Source organism: Macaca mulatta, chromosome 4, assembly GCF_049350105.2.
Source record: "Macaca mulatta isolate MMU2019108-1 chromosome 4, T2T-MMU8v2.0, whole genome shotgun sequence".
Classification (NCBI taxonomy): domain Eukaryota; kingdom Metazoa; phylum Chordata; class Mammalia; order Primates; family Cercopithecidae; genus Macaca; species Macaca mulatta.
The window spans coordinates 113,642,543-113,657,485 of NC_133409.1; the positions used below are offsets into that span (position 1 = coordinate 113,642,543).

Genomic DNA, 14,943 nt, shown 5'->3' on the forward strand with positions numbered 1-14,943 from the left:
GTATCTAGCATATATTTTAAAAATCAGTTTCTTCACGGGTATCCAAACACCTACAAAATTACTAAATCTTCTGTCCCAAAAGAATATCAGAGTAAAAAAAAAATCACAATAAACAAACTTTAAATAAGTTTAAATAAGTAGAAAAATCTAGCAATGTTTCCATTTTTATTCAATTTTACTTTTCATAATTTTTGCGTTCAATATTTCAAGTGTTATATAAGTATACCTAAAGTAACACAAGCAAGATTTCTAAAGTATTCAATAATAGATGCCATTTAAGATACAATTGCATCCATAGTAGGATGCTTAGGATTTAATGAGAAAATAAGTACATACGTATTCTGCATTCAAAGAACAGTGATCTTCTTAAGCATATTAGAGATTACACATACGATTGGAGCCTCCTCCCCTTAGTGCACAGAAGCTCCTCTTCTCTCTTCTCCCTCATTGCTTTCAAAACTTCATGATTTTTGGCATGTGGCCAAATTCCACATGCTTCATCTCAGCTGCCACCAGTAGAATCCAGACCACCATTATATTTTGCCGCAACTGCCACAACCATCTCCTAAAAGTTATCTTATTTCCTTACAACCCATTTGCTACACAACACTGGATCATGATTCCCCCTTCTTTGAAGTGCTTTAAGGGTTTCTCAATATAGGTCTTAGATAAAAGCCAAAGACCTGCAAGAGCTCTAGGATGGAACCCTTGCTTGTCTCAGACATTGCTCTTTCTCCTTACTTGCTTTCTCTGGGCTTCTTTACTTCCCTAAACATGATACTCTGTTTTCCACATAAGGACCACTTCACATACCATCATCTTTTCTGCCTGGAATTCCCTTTTCCTGGCTCTTTACAAGGCTGATTTCTCACCTTTCAAGTCTCTTTTTAAATGCCACCTCCTCTTAGAGCCTTCCTTGAGCATACTTTCTAAATAGCTTTCCCAGTGTAGTTCTCTTTCACTGCATTCAGGTTAGGCCTTCGTTAAAAGTAAAGGGTTTTATCATCTATTTTTGTTTGCTGTTTAGATTGTCTCCTCCCATACCCCAAGCTTTACAAGGACAAAGACTCTGCTTTGTTCATGATAATATCCAGTGCCTGGCAATATGTTATGCACACAGTACAAACTAAATATTTGTTGAAGAGAGAATAAATAGGCCAATTCATGGCATAAAAGCAATGAATTGTTTCCTCTACTGCACACTCTTCCACCAGTTGAAGAAATTCATTTCTCTTCCTTTTAACGCTACCTTCTCAGCCAAAGCTGTTTTAACAGAGAAGGAAAGACCACATGGTTCAGCAGCAGCAAAGGGGCAACAGCTCCGAAAACAGAAAGGTGGGCTAGTTTTCAATGTTCATAGGGTCTTTCCCAGACATTGGGAGAAATTATATTCATGATGGGGGTGTGTCTGAGGTGGTAACAGTCTCCAAGTGGATTATTCATTTTTCTGTGTTGTCCCTGACATTTCTGCCATCCACTACTGTAGGAAGACACAGAGTTGTGAACATTAGACCACACAGCCTGAAGATCATGTCTAGTATGCAGAGCTTAAAGTCCTAGAGAAATAATGACAAGAGCTTTTATCCAACTATTCACAATATCAGAGACCCATTCACACTTTTGTTTAATCTATTAACTGATGTAAGACATAAATGCAATATGAGATATGTGATTATAAATGAGAAATCATATTTTCAAGCATAAACATATATATTTCCTAACATGCTATGGGAAAAGTATACACACACACACACGTATAAAAACACACACATCATATATAAAAACTATCTCAAAATGAATCAAAGACCTAAATGTAAGATCTAAAAGTATAAAACTCTCAGAAGAAAACATGGGGGCAAATATTAATGACACTGGATATGAGAATGATTTCCTGGATACAAGACCAAAACCACAAATAACCAAAGAAAAAAATAGATCAATTAGACTTCATCAAAATTAAAAACCTGTGCTTCAAAAGTACTATCAAGAAAATGAAAAGACCGGGGCGGAGCAAGATGGCCGAATAGGAACAGCTACAGTCTCCAGCTCCCAGCGCGAGCGACACAGAAGACAGGTGATTTCTGCATTATCAACTGAGGTACTGGGTTCATCTCACTGGGGAGTGCCGGACAATCGGTGCTGGTCAGCTGTTGCAGCCCCACCAGCGAGAGCTGAAGCAGGGCGAGGCATCGCCTCACCTGGGAAGCGCAAGGGGGAAGGGAATCCCTTTTCCTAGCCAGGGGAACAGAGACACACAACACCTGGAAAATCAGGTAACTCCCACCCCAATACTGCGCTTTAAGCAAACAGGCACACCAGGAGATTATATCCCACACCTGGCCGGGAGGGTCCCACGCACACAGAGCCTTCCTCATTGCTAGCACAGCAGTCTGCGATCTAACTGCAAGGCAGCAGCGAGGCTGGGGGAGGGGCACCCGCCATTGCTGAGGCTTAAGTAGGTAAACAAAGCCCTGGGAAGATCGAACTGGGTGGAGCTCACAACAGCTCAAGGAGGCCTGCCAGTCTCTGTAGACTCCACCTCTGGGGACAGGGCACAGCTAAACAACACCACCACCACCAAAAAAAAAAAAAAAAAAAAGGCAGCAGACAGAAATCTCTGCAGACGAAAGCAACTCTGTCTGACAGCTTTGAAGAGAGCAGTGGATCTCCCAATACGGAGGCTGAGATCTGAGAATCGACAGACTGCCTACTCAAGTGGGTCCCTGACCCCTGAGTAGCCTAACTGGGAGACATCCTCCACTAGGGGCAGACCGACACCCCACACCTCACACAGTGGAGTACACCCCTGAGAGGAAGCTTTCAAAGCAAGAATCAGACAGGTACACTCATTGTTCACCAGTATTCTATCTTCTGCAGCCTCTGCTGCTGACACCCAGGCAAACAGGGTCTGGAGTGGACCTCAAGCAATCTCCAACAGACCTACAGCTGAGGGTCCTGACTGTTAGAAGGAAAACTAACAAACAGGAAGGACACCCACACCAAAACCCCATCAGTACGTCACCATCATCAAAGACCAGAGGCAGATAAAACCACAAAGATAGGGAAAAAGCAGGGCAGAAAAGCTGGAAATTCAAAAAATAAGAGCGCATCTCCCCCTCCAAAGGAACGCAGCTCATCGCCAGCAACGGATCAAAGCTGGACGGAGAATGACTTTGACGAGATGAGAGAAGAAGGCTTCAGTCCATCAAACTTCTCAGAGCTACAGGAGGAATTATGTACCCAGTGCAAATAAACTAAAAATCTTGAAAAAAGAGTGGAAGAATTGATAACCAGAATAATTAATGCAGAGAAGACCATAAACGAACGGACAGAGATGAAAACCATGACAAGAGAAATACGTGACAAATGCACAAGCTTCAGTAACCAACACGATCAACTGGAAGAAAGAGTATCAGCGATTGAGGATCAAATGAATGAAATGAAGCGAGAAGAGAAATCTAAAGAAAAAAGAGGAAAAAGAAATGAACAAAGCCTGCAAGAAGTATGGGATTATGTAAAAAGACCAAATCTACATCTGATTGGCGTTGCCTGAAAGTGAGGGGGAAACAAGTTGGAAAACACTCTTCAGGATATCATCCAGGAGAACTTCTCCAACCTAGTAGGGCAGGCCAACATTCAAATCCAGGAAATACAGAGAACGCCACAAAGATACTCCTCGAGAAGAGCAACTCCAAGCCACATAATTGCCAGATTCACCAAAGTTGAAATGAAGGAAAAAATCTTAAGGGCAGCCAGAGAGAAAGGTCGGGTTACCCACAAAGGGAAGCCCATCAGACTAACAGCAGATCTCTCAGCAGAAACTCTACAAGCCAGAAGAAAGTGGGGGCCAATATTCAACATTCTTAAAGAAAAGAATTTTCAACCCAGAATTTCATATCCAGCCAAACTAAGTTTCCTAAGTGAAGCAGAAATAAAATCCTTTACAGATAAGCAAATGCTTAGAGATTTTGTCACCACCAGGCCTGCCTTGGAAGAGACCCTGAAGGAAGCACTAAACATGGAAAGGAACAACCAGTACCAGCCATTGCAAAAACATGCCAAAATGTAAAGAGCATCGAGGCTAGGAAGAAACTGCATCAACTAACGAGCAAAATAACCAGTTAATATCGTAATGGCAGGATCAAGGTCACACATAACAATATTAACCTTAAATGTAAATGGACTAAATGCTCCAATTAAAAGACACAGACTGGCAAACCGGATGAAGAGTCAAGACCCATCAGTCTGTTGTATTCAGGAGACCCATCTCACATGCAGAGACATACATAGGCTCAAAATAAAGGGATGGAGGAAGATCTACCAAGCAAATGGAGAATAAAAAAAAGCAGGGGTTGCAATACTAGTCTCTGATAAAACAGATTTTAAACCATCAAAGATCAAAAGAGACAAAGAAGGCCATTACATAATGGTAAAAGGATCAATTCAACAGGAAGAGCTAACTATCCTAAATATATATGCACCCAATATAGGAGCACCTAGATTCATAAAGCAAGTCCTTAGAGACTTACAAAGAGACTTAGACTCCCATACAATAATAATGGGAGACTTCAACACCCCACTGTCAACATTAGACAGATCAACGAGACAGAAAGTTAACAAGGATATCCAGGAATTGAACTCATCTCTGCAGCAAGCAGACCTAATAGACATCTACAGAACTCTCCACCCCAAATCAACAGAATATACATTCTTCTCAGCACCACATCACACTTATTCCAAAATTGACCACATAATTGGAAGTAAAGCACTCCTCAGCAAATGTACAAGAACAGAAATTATAACAAACTGTCTCTCAGACCACAGTGCAATCAAACTAGAACTCAGGACTAAGAAACTCAATCAAAACTGCTCAACTACATGGAAACTGAATAACCTGCTCCTGAATGACTACTGGGTACACAACGAAATGAAGGCAGAAATAAAGATGTTCTTTGAAACCAATGAGAACAAAGATACAACATACCAGGATCTCTGGGACACATTTAAAGCAGTGTGTAGAGGGAAATTTATAGCACTAAATGCCCACAAGAGAAAGCTGGAGAGATCTAAAATTGACACTCTAACATCACAATTAAAAGAACTAGAGAAGCAAGAGCAAACACATTCGAAAGCTAGCAGAAGGCAAGAAATAACTAAGATCAGAGCAGAACTGAAGGAGATAGAGACACAAAAAACCCTCCAAAAAATCAATGAATCCAGGAGTTGGTTTTTTGAAAAGATCAAGAAAATTGATAGACCGCTAGCAAGACTAATAACAAAGAAAAGAGAGAAGAATCAAATAGATGCAATAAAAAATGATAAAGGGGATAACACCACCGACCCCACAGAAATACAAACTACCATCAGAGAATACTATAAACACCTCTATGCAAATAAACTAGAAAATCTAGAAGCAATGGATAATTTCCTGGACACTTACACTCTCCCAAGACTAAACCAGGAAGAAGTTGAATCCCTGAATAGACCAATAGCAGGCTCTGAAATTGAGGCAATAATTAATAGCCTACCAACCAAAAAAAGTCCAGGACCAGATGGATTCACAGCTGAATTCTACCAGAGGTACAAGGAGGAGCTGGTAACATTCCTTCTGAAACTATTCCAATCAATAGAAAAAGAGGGAATCCTCCCTAACTCATTTTATGAGGCCAACATCATCCTGATACCAAAGCCTGGCAGAGACACAACAAAAAAAGAGAATTTTAGACCAATATCCCTGATGAACATCGATGCAAAAATCCTCAATAAAATACTGGCAAACCGGATTCAGCAGCACATCAAAAAGCTTATCCACCATGATCAAGTTGGCTTCATCCCTGGGATGCAAGGCTGGTTCAACATATGCAAATCAATAAACGTAATCCAGCATATAAACAGAACCAAAGACAAAAACCACATGATTATCTCAATAGATGCAGAAAAGGTCTTTGACAAAATTCAACAACCCTTGATGCTAAAAACTCTCGATAAATTTGGTATTCATGGAACGTATCTCAAAATCATAAGAGCTATTTATGACAAACCCACAGCCAATATCATACTGAATGGCCAAAAACTGGAAAAATTCCCTTTGAAAACTGGCACAAGACAGGGATGCCCTCTCTCACCACTCCTATTCAACATAGTGTTGGAAGTTCTGGCTAGGGCAATCAGGCAAGAGAAAGAAATCAAGGGTATTCAGTTAGGAAAAGAAGAAGTCAAATTGTCCCTGTTTGCAGATGACATGATTGTATATTTAGAAAACCCCATTGTCTCAGCCCAAAATCTCCTTAAGCTGATAAGCAACTTCAGCAAAGTCTCAGGATACAAAATTAATGTGCAAAAATCATAAGCATTCTTATACATCAGTAACAGACAAACAGAGAGCCAAATCATGAATGAACTTCCATTCACAATTGCTTCAAAGAGAATAAAATACCTAGGAATCCAACTTACAAGGGATGTAAAGGACCTCTTCAAGGAGAACTACAAACCACTGCTCAGTGAAATCAAAGAGGACACAAACAAATGGAAGAACATACCATGCTCATGGATAGGAAGAATCAATATCGTGAAATTGGCCATACTGCCCAAGGTAATTTATAGATTCAATACTATCCCCATCAAGCTACCAATGAGTTTCTTCACAGAATTGGAAAAAACTGCTTTAAAGTTCATATGGAACCAAAAAAGAGCCCGCATCTCCAAGACAATCCTAAGTCAAAAGAACAAAGCTGGAGGCATCACGCTACCTGACTTCAAACTATACTACAAGGCTACAGTAACCAAAACAGCATGCTACTGGTACCAAAACAGAGATATAGACCAATGGAACAGAACAGAGTCCTCAGAAATAATACCACACATCTACAGCCATCTGATCTTTGATAAGCCTGAGAAAAACAAGAAATGAGGAAAGGATTCCCTATATAATAAATGGTGCTGGAATAATTGGCTAGCCATAAGTAGAAAGCTGAAACTAGATCCTTTCCTTACTCCTTATACGAAAATTAATTCAAGATGGATTAGAGACTTAAATGTTAGACCTAATAACATAAAAACCCTAGAAGAAAACCTAGGTAGTACCATTCAGGACATAGGCATGGGCAAGGACTGTATGTCTAAAACACCAAAAGCAATGGCAACAAAAGCCAAAATTGACAAATGGGATCTCATTAAACTAAAGAGCTTCTGCACAGCAAAAGAAACTACCATCAGAGTGAACAGGCAACCTACAGAATGGGAGAAAATTTTTGCAATCTACTCATCTGACAAAGGGCTAATATCCAGAACCTACAAAGTACTCAAACAAATTTATAAGAAAAAAACAAACCACCCCATCAAAAAGTGGGCAAAGTATATGAATAGACATTTCTCAAAAGAAGACATTCATGAAGCCAACAGACACATGAAAAAATGCTCATCATCACTGGCCATCAGAGAAATGCAAATCAAAACCACAATGAGATACCATCTCACACCAGTTAGAATGGCAATCATTAAAAAGTCAGGAAACAACAGGTGCTGGAGAGGATGTGGAGAAATAGGAACACTTTTACACTATTGGTGGGATTGTAAACTAGTTCAACCATTATGGAAAACAGTATGGCGATTACTCAAGGATCTAGAACTAGAAGTACCATATGACCCAGCCATCCCATTACTGGGTATATACCCAAAGGATTATAAATCATGCTGCTATAAAGACACATGCACACGTATGTTTACTGCGGCACTATTCACAATAGCAAAGACTTGGAATCAACCCAAATGTCCATCAGTGACAGACTGGATTAAGAAATTGTGGCACATATACACCATGGAATACTATGCAGCCATAAAAAAGGATGAATTTGTGTCCTTTGTAGGGACATGGATGCAGCTGGAAACCATCATTCTCAGCAAACTATTGCAAGAACAGTAAACCAAACACCGCATGTTCTCACTCATAGGTGGGAACTGAACAATGAGATCACTTGGACTCAGGAAGGTGAACATCACACACCGGGGCCTATCATGGGGAGGGGGGAGGGGGGAAGGATTGCACTGGGAGTTATACCTGATGTAAATGACGAGTTGATGGGTGCTGATGAGTTGATGGGTGCAGCACACCAACGTGGCACAAGTATACATATGTAACAAACCTGCATATTATGCACATGTACCCTAGAACTTAAAATATAATAATAAAAAAAGGTCATTAAAAAAAAGAAAATGAAAAGACTATTCACTAAATGGGAGACAATTTTGCAAATCATTTATGTGACAAAGATCTTCTATCTATTACATGTAAAGAACACTTATAACTCAACAATAAAAAAGACAAATAACTCATATTTTGATAGGTGGATCATCTTTAGAGAAAACTAATTTTATTCTTAAAACTGAAGAAAATATTTTGATAGATATTTCTCCAAAGAAGATATAGAAATAGCCAATAAGCCCATGAAAAGTTCATCAATGTCATTATTTACTAGGGAAACACAAATGAAAACCACAGTAAGACACTACTTTACACCCACTGGGACGTCCATAATATAAAAGACAGACAATAACAAGTGTTAACAAGAATTTAGGGAAATTGAAATTCTCTTATTTATAGGAATGTAAAATAATGCAGCTACTTTGAAATACAGCTTAGCAGGTTCTCAAAAAGTTAAATGTACAGTTACCGTATGACCCAGCAATTTTATTCCTAGGTATATACTCAAGAGAATTGAGAACACCCATACCCCCAAAAACTTGTACCTAAATGCTAATAGCAATATTTTTAATAATAGTCAAAAATAGAAATAATCCAAATGTCCATTAACTGATGGATGAATAAACAAAACCTGATATATTGATACAATCACTGGGCAATGAAAGGGATAAAGTACAGATACATACTCAGAGTCTAGAAAACATTATGCTAAATGAAAAAAGCCAGATATAAACAGACACATGTAATATGATTCCTTTTATAGGAAATGTCCAGAATAGGCACACTCATAAATACAGAAAGTAATGGTTTCAGAGGCTGTATTTTGAGGAGAATGGGGTAATGAAAGCTAAAAGGTATGAAATTTCTTTTTCAGTGTGATGAAAACATTCCTGAATTCCATGATGATGATGGCTGCACAGCTTTTTGAAAACCACTGAATTGTACTCTTGAAAAAGGTGAATTGTATGGTATGTGCGTTGTATCTCAATTTTTTAAAAACAGGTAATCGTCAGCAAAAACTAAAAATAAAACAAAAAAGCAGAATTTACTGATTCGTGTACCATGCATGGTTCAATTTACTCCTAATAATGTCACCTTCCACAGAAACACAAACATAATTTGGCTAAGCATAGTTTTTCCTTGGCTATCATATTTCCTTTCTGGATTTTTACCTTCAAATTCTAACTTTATTAGTTCTAAGGTGACCAACCATTCAGTCTGCCTAGGTCTAACAGAAGTTCTCAGAACATGGGATTTTTAGTGCTAAAACACGGAAAGTTTTTGCATGACGTTGCATAATTTTCTTAAGTCCTCCAATCCTCATTTAAGTACTGCTTATACCCACTACAGACTGTTTTTTTTTTTTTTGCGTACATGAAATGCTTATATATTGACAGAATTTTTAATAACATGATGTTTATCACCTACTCTATGCTAAACAATGATATAACACTTAATGTCTCAGTATCACTGGTGTCTGGCTTTAAAAAAAAAAATTTTCCATAAGTTATTGGGATACAGGTGGTATTTGGTTACATGAGTAAGTTCTTTAGGTGGAGATTTGTGAGAACCTGGTGCACCCATCACCCGTTTATATTCCTTCCTTTTATCTCTACACCTCCTCCCAATGCTATTTCACTTGTTTTAATGGTTAATGTTATAAGGTAATTGCTTACAAATTAGTGTATCTTTTCTAAGTCTCTCCTGAGTTTGAAACAGAATAGCCAACTGTTTTCTGAGTGTTCCAATTGGAGATTTCCTTGGCTACTAATACTCGAATCTAATGCTGTGTGTAAACCTGCCTTAGTGCCTAAATTAGCTCTCTTCTTGATTTTATCACATCCATTGAATCTCCTGAGCTAAAATGAGTTATCTTGCCTCCTTTGCTTTCCTATCACATCTAATGAATCACTATGCTCTAATTATACCACATGTGAAATTTTCTCAACTCTTCGCTACCTCCTGCCTCTTCTACCTAGTCTCCCTAACATATGTGCCTGAGATTGAAGAGTAGCCAAGTGTTTCTTGGACTTTTTAAATCCATGATAAGCCTGAAAAACACAAAAACCCCATTATTTTACATCAAATTTCAAAATAAAAAGTAGTATTAAAAGTAAAACCAAAGCTAAGGCACGAGTTGTTTATTTTCTCCAAATTAGATAACTGTCCTATTCTTCTGATGCAGCACTTCCTGCCTCTGATCTTTCTCTCTCTTTAACACATGTATACCCATATGCACCCACACACACAAATTCCCACCCACCCACGAAACCACATACACACATACACACACACTGCACTGAATTCTTATAATTTTGTTACCTTGGCATCCATTTTAAATATAAATTGAAGGTTCTCATACCAGAAGCAGAGCTTAGCCACCACTGGCCCAGCTGCCAGTTCTCTGCCTCCTCCCTGTTCCTTAAGATGATCAATACAGATCTACCTCATACAACTGCCTCCTGGTGACAGCTTCCCATGGGACAGCTAGTTACAGCTATGTGACTTGCCCACCGACCCCCAACACCTCCCCAGATATGCCACAGGGACCACCCCTCAGTACAGCATGACTCCACTGAGCTAGTCCCTGCTTGCTCTACACTCACCAATTAGAACTCCATGAGGTAAACCTGCGTGGGTAACAGCCTGGACACCAGTAAAGGCTCTGGCCTGTGAGTCCCTCACTCTCTCTTTCTTGCTCCCCACCAGCTAGTTGCACGTGCATTTCTCAGACAGCTCCCAGCTTCCTGTTGGCCCTTGGAGGCATGCCCACCCCTTCTCACTAGGATCTGTCAGTGACACACTGCTTCTGTTATTTCATGTGTTTTACTGTGTTGCCTTCTCTGTGTCTCCCTTGACTGACACACCTGAACCTAACTCTCCTCCTAGCCAGGGCTGTCCTACACAACTCTCCTGACATCTTGGTAGAAATAAACTGGACACAGCTCAGTTAAGAGCCACAGGGGTGTCTGCCATTATGAACAAATTTCCTTTGACAGGGGCATTTGGTCACGGGTGAGGCACTTCAGCATTAGGTTGTCCACAAAGATGAAGAACTATTCTATGAAAGGCACACTGTGAACATCCATGACCACCATGCTGGAGCCCCACTGACACAGGGCTAGAGTTTATAGCAACTCTCAAGAGAGACCTCAAGACCAAAGTAGAGAAAAATACAATGCATAGAGATTCCAGTAGTCAGTATATGGTTTAAATTACCCAGCACAACCTGATGTTCTGGGTCTCAGGGTAATTGTTTTCTGCTTCTAGAAGACCGTACCTCAAATTTGCATACCTACTAAACTATTCAGTCTTTAAAATCCATATGACTGGCCAGGTGCAGTGGCTCACGCCTATAATCCCAGCACTTTGGGAAGCCGAGAGGGGCGGATCACGAGGTAAGGAGTTTGAGACCATCCTGATCAACATGGTGAAACCCTGTCTCTACTAAAAATACAAAAATTAGCTGGGTGTGGTGGTGCATGTCTGTAATCCCAGCTACTCGGGAGGCAGAAGAATCGCTTGAACCTGGGAGGCAGAGGTTGCAGTGAGCCGAGACCACACCACTGCACTCCAGCCTGGGTGGCAGAGCGAGACTCCGTCTCAAAAAAAAAAAAAAAAAATCCATATTATTGTTGCAGGCTCTGTAAATCCTTCCCTGACCACATCAAGCCCAAACAGAATAAATCATTTTTTTCTTTTTAAACACATTTTTAGTATTGTATTTATTATTGAGTATTATTTTATTTGATTATCTAACTATCCTCTCCTCCCCCAACTTGAGAAGAAACTCTTAAGAAAAAGATTCTATCTCATTTATATATCTCATTTTTCTATCTTATACCCAAGGAATAGCAGTCATATGACTCAATTTGTTGAACTCCAGTAATATTTTGATATATTTATTACTTCAATTAAACGATGACAACTCAGGCGGCATGCTTAAAATATGACTGAGTGACATTTTAATAATAACTTAAAAGGAACACTTGGATAGTTTATATACATAGTTATCAAAAATATAAAGTATATTGACATGTGTATCCATCAATCTAGACTTGCATGATAGAATATACCAAGTGATATGAGTACTATCGCCCTGCTTCCTCTCTACCAATCTCTCTATTTCTTTTCCCCTACTCAGTTAAACTTTTAGAAAAAGTCATGTACATTTACCCTCCCTTTTTCCTGACTTCTCATTTCCTCCTCAAGCCTACAGAAACACACCATTTCCACCCACTTATATGTTGAAAATGCTATGGTAAATGCCACCAATGGCCGCTATGTGACCAAAACCAAAGCACACCTTTCATCCCTTATTTCTTGATTTTCTGCTGCATTTAACACTGTTGGGCATTCCCCTTGAATCCCTGTACTACCTTGGCTTCTGGTTCTTATGATTCTTTAACTATTACTTCTTGACTGAGTTGGCCTCATAATTTACCTGTTCCTTAAGCATTGCTTTTACCTTGGGTTCACTCTTATTTTTTTTTTCTATGTAACCTTTAGTGATGTCATCTATTTCCCCAGTTAACTGAGTGCTAAAGGTTCACAGAGCCAACCTCTTGTTAGATATATATGCTTGGATAGCTTACAGATATTAAAAAATCACTATATGAAAATCTGAACTCACCACTGTCCATCTGATACGGTTTGGGTGTGTTCCCAACCCAAATCTCATTTTGAATTCCCATGTATCGGGGGAGGGACCCAGTGGGAGGTAACTGAATCATGGGGGCAGGTCTTTCCCATGCTGTTCTCATGACAGTGAAAAGTTTCATGAGATCTGATGGCAATATAAGGGGAAGTTTCCCCGCACAAGCTCTTCTCTTCTCTGTTGCCAGGTGAGATGTGCCTTTCACCTTCCAGCATGATTGTGAGACCTCCCCAGCCACGTGGAACTGTAAGTCCAATAAACTTTCTTTTGTAAAATGCCCAGTCTTGGGTACGTCTTTATCAGCAGCATGAAAACAGACTAATACACCATCTATGCCTAGTTTTGGTTTACAATTTTAATTCAACTTCTTGGTAGCGGCTCTTAGTCACCCAAGTCATTAATATGGTAATCCCCCTAAACTCTTTCCTTACAATCCATATTCAATTGGCAATCAAGCATTGGCCATTTTACTTCTCACTTAGCTGTTGAAATGTCTCCTTCCCATAACCTCTATTACTCCTTCCTCTAAGTTAAGACCTTATTATCTCCCCCTGACCTATTGCAATAGTTTGTTAATTGATTTACTTGTCTCTAGTTTTGCCCACTTCACATTCACAGTCCCTTTTCCCTACTTCTCCCAAAGCAATTAATACATATTATCTATATACATACATCTACTGATAAAGCAAATCTGCTTATGCCATTCTCCTAATTAAAACCCATTAATGCAATCCTCATAAATAACTGCACTGTTTATTAAATTTTGTATTTTGACACAGTTACCATATAGAGAAATCTAAGTTCTGTCCTAAAATACTAACCTGGGAGGCACTCCTAGATTTTCTACTATCTTTTATTTTTTAAAAAATATTAAAAGAGGTCTGGTCACTAGCCTCTATTGATTTTCAGACCCACTGAAAATCATAAATTACAAATTTTAAAATACTGATCTATAAACTAAAGCCTGTCCTCAATTATCCCCTTCCAATTTATTTTTGTCCTTTCCATGTTAACCTAAAAAGGGATTTATGTGGCTACAGAGAGTTCCATTCACAAACATTACTCTCCACAGAGAATCAGCTATCATAAGGAATGAAAGCAAACTTTAAATTCTTCAAGTCACCGACAGAGAGGTTCATTATTTTAAACAGAAAAGAATTGAGTGAGCAAAGAGATTGCCAAAAAGCAGGATCCAAAGAATCTACAGTTGCTTCCTCTTGGCCACTAAACTCAAAGAGCCACAGGGAAGTTTACACTAGCTGCAATTAAAGTGACAACAGATTCCCACAGCTGTAAGTCTGTGGAAAGTGAAAACAAAATAAGAGAAAAATTATCTAACGTCTTGTTTTGGAGGATGGCAAATGCTAGTTCATATTCAATAATGTCTAATTTAAAATGAACTTTGGAATAGGTGAGACCAATTAAAATGAAACCTCGATGTGTGGAATATAAAGAGATTTTAAAATCAACGTTAATTCCTCAAAGAACTTCAATTCTAAAATAACTGAAATGTTTTCTAATTCCTAGAATATAAGATGAAAACTGGGGATGTAAGTTTTCTATGAATTATCCAAAAAGTTCCATCATACAAAAATGGCTTTATATACAGTCAGAATATCTATAGAAAAAAGAAAAATGACAACATCATTTAAAGTACTTCTTTTAAGTTTGTACTTTTTAAAATGTAATTATCAATCATTTTTACTATTGCTAATTCAAAACTGTTTTTATTCCTTGGAAAATACTGATTAAATGTAGAAGATGATATTCAAGTATACTTATTGAGGTAAAACCTATAACACCTATTAAACCTCCTGAAATTTACCACATTTCATATCCTAAAACACAAATAATTTTAAATGATATGTTACTGTATGTAATATACAAAATATAAGCATTTCAATGACCAAATTAAGGGTAAAGCAGGGAGTAGAGAAAAAATCAAATCAGTCAACTCTGAGTTTCAAATGTGAATGAGACTCTTTTGGTTGGTCATTTAATCCAACACTTAAGAATTCAATAATAAAAATGAAACTAGATGGACAATCCACTTTTGTTTTTGTTTTTGGTTTTGAGACAGGGTCTC

General features: G+C 38.6%; 1 protein-coding gene across 1 annotated transcript in view; it reads right to left on the minus strand.

The window, feature by feature from the left end:
* RIMS1 (regulating synaptic membrane exocytosis 1) overlaps positions 1-14,943 on the minus strand; it is a 491,022-nt gene that overhangs the window by 394,393 nt on the left and 81,686 nt on the right. The gene's annotated exons all lie outside the window — the stretch shown is intronic.